The sequence below is a fragment of the Heliconius melpomene genome, chromosome 7, assembly GCF_056956725.1.
Source record: "Heliconius melpomene rosina isolate 202511_hmr_F chromosome 7, ASM5695672v1, whole genome shotgun sequence".
Lineage (NCBI taxonomy): Eukaryota > Metazoa > Arthropoda > Insecta > Lepidoptera > Nymphalidae > Heliconius > Heliconius melpomene.
In genome coordinates, this window is record NC_140395.1 from 12840108 (window position 1) to 12858708 (window position 18601).

Genomic DNA, 18601 nt, shown 5'->3' on the forward strand with positions numbered 1-18601 from the left:
GCTTATCCATTCAGAAGTAAAGGTGCCTTTGTATCATGTGTTTAAAATAAAAACAAAGCAACGTAGATAAAAAAATGTGAAAAATTCTCTAGCGTTTTGTGCTCCGTCCGATCTGGCTACCACGTTAGCGACAAAGCGTTAAGCTAAAAAAATACCGTTTTACGTCCTATGGAAAATTAAAAATCTGTACATTCTAAATATCAACATTATTTATTCGGTAGTTAGGAGAGTTAGCAGAGAAATTAAACTCTAGAACTATAAAATTTCTCTGTTTTTAACTATTTATTATTTTTAATTATAAAACGTTTCTTTTTAAGCAATTGTTATTTACATTTCTTATGTGTAATTGGACAAAAATATAAGTTTTTTTTTTATTTCTTAAATTTACTAGTGTGCACCCCGTTGATTATTAAAACAAATACATAATTTTCACTCAAAAACCCAGAAGTACGAAATTTTAAAGGATTTTACATTACAACAAAAACCGATACCATGCAATCGCAAAAGCTCGCTTCAACTATTGCAAAATCGTATTTCTCTTGCAACATTAGGCGGAAAATAGTTCCTGAAAATCTTATTTCCACATTCTATTTCGCTACAATGAAAATTGGGTTACATTGTAGAGTTGAACAATATTAAGCGGTTATAGATTAGGTTTTGAAATTATATCCGTTATGCTCACATACATATGTGGGTAGTTTTGAATTATTTGTACTAGTAACGTACTGCAATGTGATTAAACTTAGTAGAATATTAATTGTTTATATTTAACCCCCTTGTGACATCGTGACACAGCCTGTGAGGTACGGTTAAGGGTTCGATTTTCACTCGAGAGAATGAATGACTACAAGAGTTACAAGACAAACAGCGGTGTTTAGTTCCGCTATTAAACGTGCAGTCACGAAAATATAGCGCAAAGGGAGTTTTAACACCTATAGCAGTATTTGACAATTCCCTCTTCAATTAATCAGTTTAATCAATAGTGCTGCTAATTTCAGGAACTTCTGAATTGAGAAACCTTTTTGCGTCTTTGTGTTTGATAGTATATTTATGGAGAAAGGATAATGGTATCAGGATAATCGTGTCGATGTAACCCACTATACAAGGTGTCAAAGTTCAGGCGTAGAGATGTGGCTTACATAAAGAGTACCTTTTATATAACTAATATATAGCGGACTATATAGCGGACGCTCGCAACTTCGCTTGCGTATTTAAGGGTGAATTCTAATAACCCCTGAAACATTTGTCCAATGAAATATTTTTAAGAGTCTAAATTTCAAATTTTGTAAAAATCGATGGCGATTTAAAGATTTTTCCATACAAACTTTCAACTCCTTATTTGCACCCTTAGGGGGTGAATTCTAGAAAACCATAAAACATATGTTCAATAAAATATTTTTAAAAGTCTAAATATCAAATTTTATAAAAATCGGTGGCGATTTAAGAATTTTCCCATACAAACTTTCAGCCCCTTATTTGCACCCTTAGGGGGTGAATTCTAGAAAACCATGAAACATGTGTTTAATTATATACGTTTAAGAGTCTGAATTTCAAATTTTATAAAAATTGGTGACGATTTAAAACATACCTATACAAACTTTAGACCCTTTATTTGCACCCTTAGGGGGAGAATTCTAGAAAACGATGAAACACGTGTTCAATTAAATATTTTTAAAAATGTAAATTTCAAATTTTATAAAAATCGGTGCCGATTTAATTTTTTTTCCATACAAACTTTAAACCCCTATTTCACCCCTTTAGGGTTAAAATTTTTCAAAATCCCTTCTTAGTGGATGTCCAGATTACGAAAGTAAACTTTTGTCCAAATTTAACGTTTCTACCATCAGTGGTGAGGACAAGTCCTTTTATATATATAGATAATATAAAGGTTTCCTCGGTGGTTGGATAAAGTACCTATAGTAGAATGGATAGAGATTTCATTTTCATAGATCGATTTTCTATATAGGTTCTTTTAGCTTGTTCAAATACAGAAAGCACGTATAAATAAAAGACAAATTGATATTACTTAAAACATTTATTGTTCGAAATGTCAGATTTTAATTATCAAATTAAAAATGTGTGAAAACCATAAAAAATCAAACACATTCAATAATACTGCAAAAGTTTATTAACAATAAAAAGTAATCCTTCCAAATATCATACATAGTAATGGCAACACAAAATTTAGAAACAACTTATAATGTTTTTAATGCTAACTTGACAAATGAGTTGTCAGGATTAGGAATAATTTGGGGTGACAATTTATTGATTGATTAATGTTGTAGGACATCATCATTAATCTCAAAAGCTGATGGACGGGAGCGTTTTCGTCCACAAATATATGACTGGTATATTACTAATGACTAAATTGTTTAAAATATGTATATACGTTATGAAAGTTGAGGCCAGTCGTGGCGCAGAACACTAGCGTATGACTGTAAATGCGACAGGTTGTGAGTTCAATTCCCACTCGAGGTAAAAACTATTCTCCTCGCCCTGGTAACTATCAAACGCGGCGTTGAGTTCTGCCATTCTCCATAATTCGGAGGAAAATGGTCACCGGAGTGTCTTAACAATCAGCTGCACGCTAACTAGCAAAAGTTATAAATTAATTACTGTTATTGATTTATGTTAAAGCAAATATTTTGGACTTCTCAAGATTGTGCAACAGACAAGACTACGAGCAAAAGCTGTAAATAAAATAAGATAGTACTAAAAAGTTTGTAACGTCTACGGACTAGTTTCGCTAGTAAAAGTTTAAAACGAATGTTCTTACAGAGGAAACAGCAAATAAATTTTTAAATAGTGTTCGCAAGTAGGTACTTTTCGATATGTTATATAGCTTTTCTAAATAAAATATGTCACAAACGCTGTTTCGTCTAAAATTTTATATATTTTTTTACACTAAAATATATACAGAAATCAGTCGTGGCGTAGGGGGCACAAATGTTCGACTGTAAATGCAATTGATGTTTGTTCAGTTTGAAATGTTCGACTAGAAATTCTCTGCAAATAATATATTGTATTATTAAATTCTATCTCTAGAAACTTGCTTTCTAATTAATTATTATAGAATATGCAAATGTAGTATATGCAAATTATAATACTTTCCTTACAGTAGATTTTTTTTCAATTTTCTTAATGTATCTGGAATGAAGGTTCACTCTTAATATAATTCATTGCTTAACAAAAGTGTTTTGATTACGACTGCCGTATTCATCTACGTACATATGTATAATATATACTCGTAAATTACAGTTTCTAAGCCTAACGATGTCTTTTGAAAAAATATGCCGAGAAAAAATGTGATGAATGTATATATTCATATAAATATAATGTTGCTTAGAGTAAAATAAATGATTATAAAAATTAAAAACTAGCTTTTTTCAACAAAACACATCAATGAGCATGCTCTACACATATAGTGAGTTAAAAAAGAGAGCTAAAAACATCCTACATTTGCAATTATTACAAATTTTCATAAAGACCTAAAGCTCTAAAGGAATATTCCAAATACAATTTTCTACACGCGCCATACCATGCTATTTCTAAAATTCATCTTAGCAAATATTTTCAGTACCTGTTTGTTCAGTTTAAAATACTTGTGTAACGTACTAAAGAAAAGTCAATCTCAGTTTCCAGTATTCGAAGAGTACTTTGGATGAAGGTCTGATTGCGTCTGGCTGAAACTTTGTATGCCAATTGGTTTGATCGGAAAAATTAATCATATTTTTTTATTAGAGAACTTAATTTTATTATTTATAATTGTTTACTAATACTTTTGACTTTTTATATTTATTTTCTTTCTGCACTCTGTTTGTTGCGCTTTGTTTTATTAGTGAGAGATAGAGTTAGAGTGATGAAATGAAAATAATTTGGCCTCAAATAAAAATTTTAAAAAAAATTGTACCCCACAATGGAGCAACTGAAACCTCGACGTGTGTGGGTTCGATTTCTACTCGTTAGAGTCAAATATTAAATATTTTCATCACCTCGCTCTGGTTAAGAGGCAAAGCTCGGCGTTGAATTCCATCAGTAAATACGTAACACCTCGAGAATTGGGCGGAAAGTGGGGAAAGTGTATTAATGAAGGAAGGAACGGGGTGTCTTAACATTAGGTTCCTAGTTTCCCTCTGACCGTTCTCTTTGACCTGCTCACTCGGGATAAATAGTAAATCTGAAAAAAAAACCAGTATTGTAAACCTAACAAAGCCAATAGGCCAACTATGAACGAATGTTTGTAGCTTTTATATGTAAATTAGAGTTCGCAGGTAATTAAGTCTGAAATATAGTGTACTTACGGTAAAATATGGGATTTGTATGTTCTATTCTAATTGCATACATTTGTATATTAAGTAGCTAGATATTTATATTTGTTATACATAGAACCGTTTCTATATACACTATTTTCCTTTTCAAAAATTGACTAAACGCGACGGTTGTGGGTTCATTTCTCGCTTAGGGAAATGAATTATTTAATATTTTCATTCCCCAGCTCTGGTAACAAAGAAAAGCGCGATGTTGAGTACCGCCACCCAACATGCAATTTCTCGGAATTTCGGCACAAAGGGGGAAAGTGGGGAACGGAGGTTCCCAGGTTCCCTCTGCCTTCCCTGCTGTGGAAGGAATGCAGCGTGAAGCTAAAAAAACATTTGTTTACAGGTATATACTGTGTATAATATTCTTTTTACCCCAATATTGGTCATTTATCTTTTCACTTTGTTTTTCTTCCAATAAAGATAGTTTTTGTTGTGCAAAGATCTTTCACGGGACCCCTTCTAGTGCGAGACACCGCCAATGACTAGATAGAAAGAACTAATGTATCACATTTATTTAGTTTTCCTAGAAATATGAATATGAGTTCTTTGTCAAATATATCAAAAGATTATTCTTAGCGAGTCATTAACCCTCTTTATATAATCGGTCTCAAGGTCTCGTACATATTATGTATATAATTAAGTAGTAAAGTACGCGAGTGAATATTAATATTAAATCTTATTATTTCAGTACTGAAATCTGAGTTTCAGAGCATTAGGCTAAGCTTTCGCATTGTAGTAATTTCATTAAAATTATGTGTAAAATTAAAATATTAGTATACCAACCATAACGTAAGTAAGTATTTTAACGTTATACGAATATAACTACTAGAAATAATTTCTTTTTCTCGCGATATCTAGGATATAGGCCAGTAGTGGCGAAGGGACATGCGCGTGCGACTGTAAGCGCGACAGCTTGTCGTTTAGAGTCTCATTGGAAAAAATTGAAATATTTAATATTTTAATTTCCTCGCTCTGGTAACGAGGCAAATCGCCTACAGTTTTAATGGAAACGTAGTGTGTTAACACTAGGTTCCCAGGTTCCCACTGCCTACTCTGCTTTGTGTGAGATAAAGCGTGATGGTGAAAAAAATCTCGAATATAGCAGGGTAGCATCTCGAATATAGAGAGAAATTAATATTAAGATAATTCGTTCTGTACTTTCGGGAAAACGGGAGGAATTGCGTAACTTTTGCTTGTTTTGTCGCTTTAAAAAGGACTTTGAATTCATCTGTGACATAATGAATTAATTGGTCTTTAAAAATAATATTTCGTTCCAAGAACGGATCAATTTTCATAAAAGTCAAAAGTCACATTTACTTCTCACGTTTTCAGTATTCTTTAAATTGGTCGTTATTTCGCTGTTAGATATTTTTTTTTTTTAGATTACAAATGGTTGAATATATTTAAATTAAATCTTTAAATCCTCTTGGTGTTATTTACTGCACCACGAATGCAACAAGAGCATTCTTTAATGCGAAAATTCTTTTTTAAGGTGTTTTGTAAAATTTTGTTTATATATTTTTTTTGCAGTATCTATATTGTTTTTAGTGAATATTTTTAACAGCGGAGAAAGATGATTCTCTAATAAGAAAACAAATTGACTGAAAAGAAATGTTGGTAAAAGAATTATCTTGAGATTGGCGTAGGTGGGTACGTCACGGTAATAGGCGGAAATTGCCTGGAGTTGCGTTGGTTTTCTTCTCAATTGAGAAATTCAACATTGCCTGACTGTGAAAAAAGTAATGATACCTTATATATATTTTTTAGCTTCACGCTATGTTCCGCGCACAGCAAGGTAGGCAAAGGGAACGTAGTGTTAAGACACTGTCTTCCTCATTTTCAACCGAATTGTAGCGACATTGCGAGTGGCGAAACTCTACGCTCATATACTCGAGTGAGAATCGAACCCACAACCTGTCGCGCTTCCAGTTACACACTTGTGCCCTGCGCCTCGACTGACGATAGCTCCTATGAATATTTATGTATATAAATATAAATAACTTAAAGCTCCTTTAACACTCTTTTATTAGGTCGAGCTTAACTTATTAATGTGTTCTATTTAAAAAAGAATATTTATGTTTTTTAAAGTATTCATTTATTGTTTTTATATTACAAAGATATTAATTAATTATGCATCTAACGTAAACCTATCCCGTGACCAAGAAAATAAAAGTAAAACCTATTTAACTTTATAATGTAAGTATCACTTAGTATTCTTAGCAAACACTACTTCTTTCAACCATAGTTGCAACCTTATCTAGCTCATCGGTATTCATTGCCATGAAAATTTTCATATATGGTAAACTCAGAAAATTCTTCAAAGAAATTTGTATAAATGTATGTTGATTTGTACATGTTTCTTAGAAAGCACAACAGTATTGTTAAGGTTTCATTATGTTTCACGATATTCTCGCATATAACAGGAAACGCGATAATATTTTTTTTCATTTTCCATTTTTCACGTTGCGTATTGAATGGCGGAACTCAGCGCCACCGAAACTTCGCTTTTCTTTGAATTGTAAACCTTTTTTCATACGGAAAATGGTAAAAACACTTTCTTGTCACTAAGTTACTTCCGCCTCTCCTGCTGTTCCTGTTGGGTACAGCAAGACACTGTAAAAAGAAGGTATGAAGTGACACTAACACTGGGCGTCCGTTTATACATCTGCTCTTAAAACATTGCTTTATTTAGCATTGGTGTGAAATGGTATTCGATAATGTCAACGTTTATAACGTTTTTCACTTAGATATCTAAATATTTACCATTTTCAAAGAAGGAGGACGTTTATTTACCTCTACTACAGTATATAGCCGATAAAATTGTGTTGGCGATGTTCCAAACTACAACGTAGCTTGTTTTAATTTTGAAATTTTTCACAAAAATGCTTTTAACTTAAGCGTAGCGGACAATTTTTCTGTGAAACACGTTAGTTACTTAAAATTGAATTTTGAAAAATAAATTCTAAAAACAACTTGTGAAATTTTAATGGACTTTTACAGGGACAAATCGCGTAGTAAATTAAATATTCATAAAATAGACTGACTCATCCTTTATTCTCTGAAACTTTGGTAATATTTAACAATTCTTGTTTCCAAGTCAAATTATTAAATTAAAATGAATTATTTTCATTTCTCCGCCTAGGTAGCTCAGCGTTAAGTTCCGATAGTCGTCAATTGAGGTTTCAATTAATTCTTAACTATATATCATAGATAACTAGCTAGAAAATTAAATTATTAATTCACATCACTAACAGCAATTAAATGAATTCTTTATACATATACGAGTATGTGCAAAGAGTTTCTTATTAAGTGTAACAGAACCTACTTAAACCACAAAGGCGTAACTAAATTAGTTTGAACGAAAAATGGACGACTATTTTCTATGAGTGTTTCCATTCAAAAATCATCCTTATTCTAGGGTCTTAGAGATCAATGTCTAATGCACGTAATTGTATTGTCTATACGTTTGTCCATTCAGCCGTACAGTAATATCAGGAGGCAGCCCTTTTTGTTGTTTAGCTGTCGATAAATAATAGATACGAATTCACACTCATTTTATTTACCAAGGTCTTGTATGGACAAATAAGTTGGACACAATTGTGCCCAACTTAAGTTTAGAGAGAAAAGACAAAATAAATCTATATTTTTGCCTCAATATTATAGAAAAATTACTTGTCTACTTATATAACAATTTTAATAAACACTTGCTCTACGAAGTCAGTCCAAGTTCCGTATCGTCTATTTTTGTCCCTGAGCGCTACGATTTGGAGAATTCCAAATCAGTATGTCAGTTTATAGACAAATGTGAGTCGGATCTACCAATCGAGGGTTCCGTACCAATTTTAGAATAGTAGGTAAATACAACTTATAATAGTGGTCAAACTTAAGCTTGCGGGCGTAGGTATTTCATTTTGTATGAAAAAAAAATATAAATAAGATATTATAAGTTTGGAAATGAACAGCGTAACACAAATCTCTCTGTTAGTCTTAAAAAATTGCAAGAGTGAAGAGCAAAAATTTGGATTTCACTACTCAGAACGCTTAGACGGTTTTCAAGATTTTTTTCAAGAGGACGACGCTACGTTAAAAAAAATATATGTTTTGTAAAAACAGTAATAATGAAAATGAATACTAAAGTAACAAACGTCATATCTTTAAACCTATATAAAAAAATAGTAAAACTAACTAACTTGTCTCTAATTTATCTCAAGTTTACAAAACAAAAACAAAAACATAAAAATATAAAAATAAACTACCAATTACTTTTTTCCAATCGAAGTCATAGAACAAAACTAGTGTCACAAACAAGTATTTCAACATGGACACTCCAACGTGATCTGGGCGCGGCGTGAAATGGTTTCCTCCGCTCAATTTGCCCCTCGTGACAGATCGCAAATCTCGGAGCCTATCTCGACCAGATAGCCCATTTGTCAGGGCGTCTCTTTACATCGATCTCATACGTTAATCTATTTTGATGGTGGATATAATCTTCGAAAGTATAATATATATTTGTTTATTTTGTTTTTCATCTATTTTTGTTTAGCTTCACGCTGTATCACGCAGGGTAGGCAGAGGGAACCTGGGGACCTAGTTCCTATTATAATAGTCCACCACTTTTCGCCGAATTTTGGAGACATCGCGTATTGATTGGCGGAACAGAACGCTATGCTTTGCCTCGTTACTGGAGGAAAGAAAATATTAAATTATCAATTTCTCCTTGCAGGAATCGAACCCGCATCCTGTTCTTTTACAGTCGCACGCTTGTGCTACTGTTTTACGAACAGCGATAATCAATCACCAAATCAATTTGTCTATAAATGTCATATTAAATGATGATATTAGAAACATTTTCTCAAATGAGAATCGAACCCACAGGCATAATGTGTATTATTAGTCTCTTCCTTCAATACTATTTGGATATGACTACCAGCTAAGGACGGGTCCCTTACGAACTTAATTAAGTTTAGGGGACGTTTCTAGTGAGATAGCTGTGGTCCGCTAAAACACAAATATGACCGAGTCGAAACAATATTCGGATATCGACGTCTCTCCTGTTGACCTAAGAGGTACCTTTCAATTTGAGTTCTCTGATATTGGGACAGTGGGAAGTGCGATTATTGGGTTTTTTTTAATATTGTTTTTATTTATAAGTTTACGTTCAATAAAAGGATGGGATGACTATGTGAAGGAACAACCTGCCCATAAAACTGGCTGCTAAAAATTATTATTTATTTATATAAACGTTTTTTTTAGTCTTTATATTGTACACTTACTTAATTTAATTTAAAAAAACACAGATTGTTATTTGAAAATAAAAATATAATAATGCACTAAGTTTCATACCAGTATGAAACTTAGTGAGCTTAGTGTTATATGGTTATCATTCATTTGAGACTTTACGTTTTCAGTAGTGTATATTATCTTATTAAAAAATTAGAGGGATATCGTGAAATGGGAATCAATTATAATAAAAGTCCTACTTTTAGTATAACACTTCGTAATATTTCTAAGTGAATCTATCCAACTACAATTTCATGCGAAGATTAAATATTTATTTTCATTCATTCAAATTATTAAAAATCACACAGCAGCAGAGGGAACCTAGTATTAAGATACTCCGTTCACCACTTCCTTTTTTTTCAAATTATTAAGTAACATTTCGTGGCCACACCTCCAACGTATGCTTATGTTTCATATTTTCCCATCCGTAACAACGTGGGAGTTCGATGAAATTGGATTACTCATACTGTGCAACCGAGCTCGAGCTGACGAGATCAACTCGCTCATAATATATATAAAGTTATTAATTAAGTAACAACCCTTCTCTGTTACGGAGAATAAAATATTTAATCTTTCAATTTTCTTGTTCTGGTAACGAGGCAAAGCGCGGCGTTGAGTTCTGCCGCTCTACAAACAATGCCAAGAGTATTTGAAAGGAAATGTCTTAATCAGTACAGAGAGTGTCTTAATAGGAGGTTCCCAGGTTGCCGCTATGTACTCTGCTATGTGCGATATGTGGAATAATATTTCCAATTGCTCTACAATGACGTTCTAATGTGCATTTTAATAATTTTCATTTTCCAGTTCCAGTAACGAATAGCGCGGTGTTGTGCTCCGTCATTCAACATTTATTTAAAGCAGATGAAACTCAAATAACGAAAAACACTAGGCCGACCCATATAAATACGGTACATGAGAGAACATAAAATTTACGATACATACGTAAGTAAATTTTTTAACACAGTGAAATTTATTGAAATTGCGCTTATAACTTCTAAACAATTTCATATTGTATATTTTAGTAAAGTTACGAGTGAATACTACGTTTATATATTTGCGAATATTTCATAACTTTGAATATAGATTTTCATATTGTTGAAATATATGCAATTGCCACAAGTGTTAGAAACTTATGTAATCGAGTCTCGTTATTCATGTTTTTTGTTGTTGAATATTGTTTACATGACTTGTGTATTTTAAGATATTTATGTTTAAATCGGAGGAGTTTAGTTTTGTCTTTTAAAAAAAAGCGAAATTGAAAGAATCTATTTACCTCTTGCGTTACGCCATACTGCCTTATTGTTATGTTATTTATGGTAAGTGGAGGAACCTATAACTGTAATTCGTAATTGAAATTAAAGCGTTATTATTTCGAAATTGCGCCTAGATAGTCACGCTTAAAAGATGATGATGATGATGACAGTAGTCACGCTTTAAAAGATGATAGCTGCCATCTAATGTAATAGATTGTACCATTGATTTTGAAAAGAGCAACTGTTGAGTTTCTTGCCGGCTCTTCTCAGCAGAACTGCTTTCCGAACCGGTGGTAGCTTTTTGTTCATATGTTCATTCTACGATTCAAAAGTGCTTAAGAATAATATTAAAAGAATATTTTGAATATGATTTTAAATTTGAATTTCATGACATTTTTTTAACTTTCACATATCAGGGTAGGCAGAGAGAACCTCATGTAATAAGACATTATGTTCACTAATTTCCGTCCAAGTTTCCTGATAGAGTTGAGTGGTGGTAATAACACCGCACTTTTTCATGTTAAAGACAGAAACTCTATATACTTTAGCGGTGTGGGAATCGAACCCACAACCCTCGCGTTTACAATCAGACGTCCTATCGCTGCACCATAACGGCCTCTTAATTATTTAAAACATATTAATTATGTTAGCAGTGTAAATGTAAGTATATTATTATTTTACTTAGATAAAGTTACTTATAAGTTAAAGGCGATGAAGCGAGCCGTCCAGCTCGATTACCTGTAAATAATTGGGTAAATCAATTATCTGATCCACTAAGAAAATCTACTAAATTCATTCTAAACAATATAATTAACTCCTTTATAGATTTAATTATGCTTAAGATTTAAACACCTTCAAAATTCGTTTATATCCCTAGAAGAAGCTTATACGTGGAAATCAAAGTCAAAATCAAAGTCAAGTCAATGTTGGCGTATACCTAAAATAATTAATAAAACTATTGTTTGGCTATTGGCTAAAATATTGTAAATTTTATTTCCGCTGCAGGACATGCCCTATTTTACTTGAGTCAGCAGGAAGAACGTATACACATACATTGAACGACGGGGCACAACGCCGCGCCCTGTCTAACCGGAACTGCGAAACGGACAATGAAATGTTTGTTTCTTAAAATGCCATCTTAATGTACGTATCTACTATAAATCTTTTTAAACGGTTTTATTTAGCTCACCCCGTTTGTTTGTTTGGGTCAAATTTAGTAATTGAAATTTAACCCTCTTCCCGTTAACCGATTGATCTGAAATTTGGTATACGCCTTTGATTCTGGTGACAATACAATTATCCATATTCAATATTATTGTGAATCCAAGATGGCCGCCGCTACAAGATGGCGGACAACTTAGTTTTTTTCAATCCCATCAATATGGATATCAAATGAAAGGGCTTGTCAAGTAGAATTCAGTGGACTATACAAAATCAAAATCCAAGATGGCCGCCACTATAAGATGGCGGACAAGTTAGTTTTTTTCAATCCTATCAATACGGGTATCAAATGAAAGGGCTTGTCAAGCAGAATTCAGTGGACTATACAAAATCAAAATCCAAGATGGCCGCCGCTACAAGATGGCGTACAAGTTAGTTTTTTCGATCCCATCAATATGGGTATCAAATGAAAGGGCTTGTCAAGTAGAATTCAGTGCACTATACAAAATCAAAATCAAAGATGGCCACTGCTACAAAATGGCGGATAATGTAGTTTTCAATCCCATCAATATGGGTATCAAAATAAAGGGCTTGGTAAGTATAATACAGTATACTATACACAATTACAATATGAATCTCCCACCTAAGTCAAAATCTGGTATCCTGTCGAGGACTGTGTGGCTATAGGGTGCCTAAAAATGATACGTCGCTAGGGGTACCACCCAAGGTAAAAGGTAAAAGCGCGCCGAGAACTGTATGGCACTAGGTGGATAAAAATGATATGTCGTTAGCGTTTTCCCCTCAAGATTCAGGCACATCTTGTTGTACATAGCCTTGTCCCTCTATTGGACCTCTGGGGGGGTCGTTCGTAACATTCTCCATTAACCTTGCAATAATGAGACATCGAGCCTCATTTCAACGAATTGAATAGCATGAGAAATAAAAACTAAAAACTTAAAAATAAAAAAGTAAAAAAAAAATTTTAAGTTAAACGGTTTTATATTGCAGATAAATGTACTAAAAGCTAAAAAATAATTTCATAGAAATTATGATTACTAAAATAAAATCGTGGGGACACTTGCTACTTACCACTAGGTGGGTGAAGTCTCACGCTATGTCTTTCAATTGTAGATATTGGACGTGCCCCACGATTAAATTTTAGTAATCATAATTTCTATGAAATTATTTTTTAGCTTTTAGTACATTTATCTGCAATATAAAACCGTTTAACTTAAATTTTTTTTTTTACTTTTTTTTTATAAACATCTTCTTTATCTTAAGACTATATTTTATCTATAGGGACTATTTTATCTATAGGGAGATGTAGTGTTAAGACAATTCGTTCTCTTCTAATTTTACTTAATTTTTTTAAGCATTGAGTATAATTTCTTGTCGGGTTGTCGCCTCGATGACCTCATATGTCACGTCATTTTGATATGAATATATTAGATTTAGATATTTATAATTTCTATAATAGCCTGACAGAATTTCGTACTAATTAAGCGGACTTAACCTGCTATATTGAAACATACAGCGTAAAGCCAGCAAAATGAATGCACATAATATTATGCAATAAGCTGGATGCTTAACGCTTCATAATAATTATACTGCGTTAGTTTGAAAAAAAAAACATGTTAAACTTGGATGAAATACGCCTCTAGAATTCGGCGGAAAATGGGGGAAGGTAAATATCTTAATGGAAACTGAATGTTTTAGGTACCCTGGTTCCCACTGCTTACCCTGGTATGTGAAAGATACAGCGCAAAGTTAAAAAAAATATATGACATTTATTTGACTTTTCTTTTTTAATGAATATAACTTTCTTTTAAAATTTCTATGCATTTTGATTCATTTCATTCATTTTTTTAAGAATGTATTTCCTTATTAATTCTTGATTTAAAAGAAAAAAAAAGTTATTAACTTTTAGGTTATCTTTGGAGTTCAAGTTCAATTACAAAAATCTATATTTGAAAGTCACGTGACACGTTTCAATCAATTTTCTTAGAAATTCAATGAACTAGAAGCAATTTTTCTTAGCAAGTAATAAGTATAATAATTTATTTTCTATTATGAAATGTCAGAGGATGCCACGTGTAACTTATATAAAAAAAAAGGCTAAATCAGCTAACGAGTTAAATGCTATAATTTTTACAGATCTGTTATTTATTTATCTTTGATTATTTTTGTTAATTTTTGTAAAATAAAGATTTTATTTTATCTTTTATGTAATGTAAAACAAAGTTGACAGTTTTATTTGGTTAGGAAGAATAGGTAAACGGTTAGTCTTGGTTGGCCGATCCCTCTCGCACTTGACCGGTTTGTTATAAGATTCTGGATTTGAATCATCTATATCAGGATCGTTTATTTAAATCGATATAATAGTTATTTAATATACTGTTGATTGAATATTTTGTTCATGAATGCATAATAGTTCTATAAAAGTATATATATACGTTACTTAATTTTGCACACACAATGCCTCTAGAATTTGGCGGAAAGTGGGAAACGGAGTGTTATAACACTAGGTTCTCTTTGCCTACTCTGCAATACAGCGTGAAGTTAAAAAAAAATAATGGTATTTGCAGAAAATGTTATATAAAACTTCATAACGTACTCGTACACTGCAGGTATTAAAATTATGAGGAAATATTACTTGAAACTTTTCATGCTTACATAAAAGCTCTCTTAAAATATTGCATAGTTTGTTATCATTAACATTATTCTGCCTTGATACTAATGCTGCATATACAACATGTACTGCGAGGTTCTAGGTTTTTATTAATATAAGAAAACATTTATTTAATTTTCGGCTTATCTATATATATATAAAATCGAAAGGTCACTCACTCATCACGAAATCTCGGAAACTACAAGTGCTAGGTATCTCAAATTTTGCATAGGAGATACTTATAGGACGTAGGTGCTCGCTAAGACGGGAATTAGCAATATTCGACTTGTAAGGGGTTGTTTTTAGGGTCGAAAATACTAGGAGTACAAATGCTAGGAGTATCAAATTTTGCATAGACGTCACTAGGACGTAGCCATGGAGACAGAAATTAATAATAACATAGTTCAAGCGGGTGAAACCGCGAGCGGGCCACTAGTGTTGTTATATACACTGTGGTTAATTCTCTGCCCGATTTCGAGACATTGCGTAGAAATAAACGCAGTACTTTCTAAGAGTAGTGAAAGCAATCACCGAACCTAATACTAATCAAAATCTAAAGTCTCACATCTATCCAGCGAGTTCGCTGATAAAAAAAATAGTTATTTTTTTTAAATTAAAATAAAGTGAAGGAGGTAGTGAATTTTCACTATATGTTGTGTTTAGCTTTATTTCTTTCTTTTTTTTTTTTAAATATTCCCTGGTCAAGTGCGAGTCGATCGGTCCAGTTCCAATGTTGTAGGTTAACGGGAAGTACTGCATAGGTTGTGATTAAGCGGCGATAGAAATTAAATTATGCAGAAAAATGTACTTATAAGTTTATAGGCGGACATACAGACCTAAAATGTGATATTGTTCCTATAAATAAAATCTTGCATGTTGATATAATAAGAAACATTTTATACGGAGGAAGATTGATGTATTTTAAATGGAGGATGTAAAAATTTTAAAAGACAAATCCTTTCTAAAATATACTAAAAGGTTTCAGCTTTTACGTACTACGGAACTGAATGTATTACGAATATATTTTAGAAAGTTCGAATAAAGCTTCTGGGATTCTCTTTTACTATGCATTATTAGCTTTAGTATATAGCTAGTGGACAATTTAATTTAAGACTTTTCTCTACAGTTCAAGTAAAATGTTAAGTTAAAAGAAATAACAATAAATTCAAAATGTCATCGACCTGGGGAGTCCCTCAGACATATTGTCTCTGGTTGTTCTCATCTTGCTAATGGTGAGTATTTGCATGATTGATGATGATTTTTTATTTTATAGGTGAAGGCAACACTTTAACTGGACTCTTTTTGACATGCATTCTCCTATTGTGTAATATAATCTCTTTTTTACCGTACAATCTCCTTTGTGTGTTTTCCATACAACGTGACATTGGCGAAGTGAATAATGCTCAACTGGCACGCTCGAAGCGCCATAAATAAAGAACCGAACCGAACCGAGTATTTGCATAGACATAATCAAGTAGCCAAGATAATACACCAGCAACTTGCTCTTCAATATGGCCTTGTAGAATTGGAGGTGCGTTACTACAGGTACAATCCCATGTCTGTTCTTGAAAATAGCTGTGCTTTGCCCTACTGGGATCGGTCTCTTATTACTGACAGGTATATTGTTGCCAATAGACCTGATATAGTACTAGTAGACCGAGTGGCGCGCCGCGCAGTGATCGTTGACGTTACTATCCCACATGATGACAATCTCGTGAAGGCCGAAAAAGAAAAACAATCTAAATATTTGGACCTAGCCCATGAGATTACCGCCATGTGGGATGTCAATGCGACTATCATTGTGCCGATAGTGGTTTCGGTTAACGGTCTAATAGCGAAAAGCCTCGACCAACACCTTAAGAGGCTATCGCTTAGCTGTTGGATCAAGAACCGGATACAGAAGGCAGTGTTACTTGAGACGGCACGTATTGTGCGGAGGTTCCTCTCTCTGGATCCCTAGCCACCGATGGCTTGGACCCTTGTCCCGCCCTCGGAAGAGTGGTTTTTTTTTATATTTTTAAATGTATCTTTTTTATAATAATTTATATTTAAAAATGTAAAATTGTTTATGTAATTTAATAAAAGTATGTCTGTTATTCAAAATAAAATGAAAATATAATTGTAAAAAATATTTCACTTCCTCGAGAGGGGATCGAACCCACAACCGTCACGTCCATGTGCCGCCGAGCTACGACGGCCTCTAATAAAAAAAATAATAATTTCTTCGAGTAGGAATCGAACACAGAACCTGTCACGTTCGTAGTCACACGCATGTGTTAGTTTACTAGGTGCAAAGTGTGAGGTTAAGTTCTACCGTTGGACCTATAAAAGTTCTCTCGAACAGAGTGAAATTTCACAAATGTTTATGTATCTTATCTCTATAATGCGTATATTTTTAAATTTTAAAACGAAACGAATGAATTTACTCGATGGTTAAATTTCATTATCATATTAATTTAACCATCGAAATGACAATATTGCTTTATATTGAAAATTTAATAAAATATATTAAGTTTGTGACGTGCAATTTTATACATAATTAGTTTGAGAATTTACCGAAATAAATATAAGGTATTGTTGGGTTTCATTTTACTTCGTTTGAAGTACAAATTAATAAACTGAATGTACTTTAATATTTGAGGCCGTTGTGGCTGTGACTGTAACGCGACGGCTATGGGTTCGACCTTGACTCGAGCAAATGAATTATTATTTATCAATATTTTCATTTCTTTCATGACTTGAATTCCGCCACTCAACAAGCAATGCCTCGTAAAACTTGGCGGAAAATAGGGAACCAAATGGAGAGTGTCATAACACTAGGTTCTCTCTGCCCACCCTGTTGAGTGCTGGAAACAGGGTGAAGCTAAAAAAAGATCTACATATATAATGTATTTAGTACTCGAGGAGCTTACCTTTGCTAATTGAAATACAAGACAAATAAAACATCGGGATTCTATTTCAATATCAAATAGAATCTTAATAGTGTTTGTATAAGGCCTTTGAATTTACCTAACGTACTCGTTTATTTTACTTCTGTTAACATTTCCACTTTATTTGCTAGTGACCTTAGCCTTGAGTCAGTTGTGTTAAGTATTTCTTTATCGGCTTCACGCTGTATCACGCATGTAGCGGTGTAGGCGGAGGAAGGCAAGTGTTTAGACACTCCATTCTTACTTTCCTTGAAATCCAGTGATATTGTGTGTTCAGTGGAGGAACTCAACGGAGGAAAATATGTCACAAAATCATCTGAACTAACTTTGCTTAATTATCTAAAGTAAGTAACTAACCTGTGGCTTTGCCTGCGTGGCCAAATGTACATAATAAGGAGCTGAACCCACAACCGCCGAGCTTAAAGCCAAACGCTGTGCCATGAGGGCCTCTTCTTATTATATCACAAAATCTGTCAAATTAATTTCACATTCAAGACAAAGCTTTAGAGCTTTCGATGTTATTTAGTTTAATGTGCTCTTTAAGCTGTTGGGGCTTTCAATTCTGAACGACAGGTCGTTATTCTGACATAATGACGCCATATTCTACTTCCTAGTGACTGGAATGGGGAAGAATTTAAATTAAAAATTAAATAAAGGAAATGCTTGGTGCTAGATTTAATATGGTTACATAATATCTTTGAGAGATATTATAATGAATGAATTTTTGCATTTAATTTGAATATTTTATTTAAAATTGTTACATATATTTAAAAAAAGGAATGGTTTTCTGAAACTTTGCTTGTTTTACGACTCTATAATGTTTAGGCTTTTCATTGTCTGTTAGTCATTAATTTAGTAACGGAAGAGTTTTATATAAAACTAGCGACCCGGCCGCGGCTTCGCCTGCGTGAACTATGTTATTATTAATTTCTGTCTCCATGAGTGACGTTCATGCAAAATTTGAGACTCCTAGCATTTGTAGTAACGAAT